Raw genomic sequence first — 3,060 nt, 5'->3', positions numbered from 1 at the left:
CGAAATGTTTGCCTGTAATACTGTCACTTCAAGGACCTCTTCAATGCGTTTACTAATCGATATCCGACTTCTGAAGTGCCGCCGTAACTTTACCGTTAGCAAGTTTGCTAACGTGTGAAACGTAGCCTACCCATCAAGCAGGTGAGTTTTTATTTGGATTTATATTGTATGGTTTGCAATATCACATTGTATGTTGGTCGTGTGTTTATAGTTGTCTGACAACGTTGCAGTGTAAAATGTAGGTCTATTTCTGCAGTAACGTCCTCAAGTTTCCTGCTGGAGTTGGGGCTGTCAAACCATTCAAGATGACTGACTGAAAGGACATTACGGTAAGTTTATCATGATAATCTATTCTTTGTCAAACTTGCTATGCACCACTGCAAGCACACATCACAGCCTTTACCACCTCAGTGTTATCTCCCCATTTCCCACTGGACATTTGAAGTGAGCAGTGTTGGGCAGTAATGCATTACAAAAGTAATTAATGCATTACTTTTTGCTGTAATGCAAAAAGGCATTAAGGCATTACAGGGCACATTCTGGCATTTTTCTTACTTACCATGCTAAATAACTGAAGTTACAATACATTACAATGTCCTGGATTTTAGTGGGATTTATTCAGTGTGGTGGGTCAGAAAGAGGCTATTCCTGAACCTGGTAGTCTACATGCTGTCAAAAACACCTCCTGGATGGGAGGTGAAAAGGTCATGACTCATGAGCTTGATTTACACTGTGATAAATTTCCAGATCCATATTTAGGCCAACAGTTCTTTTGGGGAAAGTAACTAAAGTAATGCAAAAGTAGTGTAATGCCTTACATGTCAAATATGGTAATAGTGAAGTGTAAGAGATTATTTTGAAAAGACAGTAACATGTAATCAGTAATGCATTACTGTTTTGAGTAACTTGCCCAACACTGGAAGTAAGATAAAATGATAATGGCCTGGCATCCATAGTAGCCCTCAACTTATAAGTGCTATGCCACGGGTGCATGTCTATATGTTCCCACAGAGTGGTCCCCACTAAGACTTAACATTCCTTTTTAGGCCCATTGGTCCCACAGCCCATTGGTCTCACAGCCCATTGGTCCCGCAGCTTATACCTGCTGGCCCATGTTCCCACATTTCTAAGAATTTATTCAAATTTAGGCCCTATGTCCCATGGCGGGAGGAAGGGCATGTTCTCTTAGTTTACTCGGAAATGTGGCTACATGAAGTTCTTGAACATAGGGCATATTTGAATACTTTCTTTACAATGTGGGGGAATGGGAGCAGCGAGAATAAGCTCTGGGACCGCTGACCCCAGATGCCACGCCATTATCATTTTATAATGTAAGTTATATCACTTTTAATATAAGTGCAACTCCTGAGTTCATATTGCCTTCACTGAATGGGTCCCTCTTGTTTTCACAGTGAATTCACAAGTCAAAATCAGATAAACAGACAGGAACATCAGCCTTCTTGGTGCCAGATGGAAATACTTGAGAATAGCAAGAAAAACAGTGAGTCTAAAACTACACATAAGATCATAATTAAGTTAAATGTGACCTGGTGGCATTGTTGCATGACTGCTTAACATTCAGAAATGATTGCTATACTGTCACTCATCATCTAGAATACATCTTGGAGTTAAAACTTAAGAGTCTATGGGCTTTAAGAAAGAAAAAAAATGAGTGAATGAGGTAATCACAACTCTGCCAAGAGTCTGTTTTGGTGTTCATTAAAATGAGTGTAACTATTCTCTTCCTGTGCTTTGGTTTTGTTTTAGGTTCAAGTAGGCCCGACAACAGAGATCACAGACAACCACAAGAAGTGACCCCAGGAGGGCAACAGACCATATGTTGGCAGTTTTTGGAAGGCAGGTCCTAGCCACGCACTCGTATACCGGAAAACCACCAGTAAAATTCAACAAAAAAACCTCATAAGTGAGTACCTTTTCACTACAATACCTTGCTTACATAAACAGCAAAGTTCTCAGACAAGGAATATTTTTTATACAGTACATCCAGCAAGTACTGTCAGCACTTCACTTTTTCCACACATTGTTATGTTACAGCCTTATTCCACAATGGATTCAATTCCTTTCTCAGCTTGCCTTTCTTTTACTCAAAATTGTACACACAACACCCCATAATGACAACGATTTTTTATGTGCAAAAGTATTAGAAACAGGTAGCTTTTGCCATGACACTCAAAACATGTGAATTACTTAGCCTACGGGATGCACTGTAAATGTCTGACAATGTCACAAGATTTCCATCCATGCTACACGCATTGTTTTCAACAACACAAAAAACTCTCTCCCTTACATACCACAGATTCTCAATAGAGTTTTAAAGTCTGTTCAGTAGGCCTATGTATTTTCTCATGTCTTAATTTTCCATGTGTTGGTCTGCTCTGTATGTTTGTTTGTTTGTTTTTTCAGACTACGTCACAAACCAATTTGATGTGGACACTTCAATGACCAAGCAAGCAATGGCACAGAACTGTTCAGATGAGGCAAAAATGACACCCACACAATGATCAAATAATGAAATAATAAATATATTTTGCATATGACCATTTCATTTGCTGTGTTGTTTTTTTGGATTATGTTTATGTGAGCTATGTTTTAAAATCCTATTATAATAAATCCCATAGAATACAAATCCTATAGGAATATAAATCCTGTAGAAATAAATCCTATAGGAATAGAAATCCTATAGGAATTATCCCATCAGAATCCTATTGGATTTCTATCATATTTTGGAACAAAAAATCCTATAGGAACATTAAAATCCTAAAGGATTCCTATAGGATTATTTGTTCCAAAATATGATAGAAATCCAATAGGATTCTGATAGGATAATTCCTATCAGAATCCCATGGGATTTTTTGATAAGGGGGAGAGGAGAGGCAGCAGGGAGAGGTTTTGTGAAAGGAGAGGATGGCAGGGGACTGTGTGTATTCAGTTTGCAGACGTGTGCATGTGTTGGCTGTGCGGGGATTACTGAAGAAGGGAGCAGGGAGAACAGAGAGATGACGTGTGCAGTGGGTGTTAGAAGGCAGGCGTGTACTGTAT

At 39.0% G+C, this 3,060-nt stretch overlaps 1 long non-coding RNA gene across 1 annotated transcript; it reads left to right on the top strand.

Moving 5' to 3' along the window:
* Positions 1-301: 301 nt before the first annotated feature.
* On the top strand, positions 302-2,566 carry LOC134455014 (uncharacterized). Its single transcript, XR_010035966.1, has 4 exons — positions 302-329; positions 1,413-1,501; positions 1,768-1,924; positions 2,425-2,566. It is a non-coding gene; the product is annotated as an uncharacterized LOC134455014 (long non-coding RNA).
* The last annotated feature ends 494 nt before the right edge of the window (positions 2,567-3,060 follow it).

The sequence above is a fragment of the Engraulis encrasicolus genome, chromosome 9, assembly GCF_034702125.1.
Source record: "Engraulis encrasicolus isolate BLACKSEA-1 chromosome 9, IST_EnEncr_1.0, whole genome shotgun sequence".
NCBI lineage: Eukaryota > Metazoa > Chordata > Actinopteri > Clupeiformes > Engraulidae > Engraulis > Engraulis encrasicolus.
The sequence above is the reverse complement of the archived record's forward strand: the minus strand, read 5'-3'. Positions and strand labels throughout refer to the sequence as shown.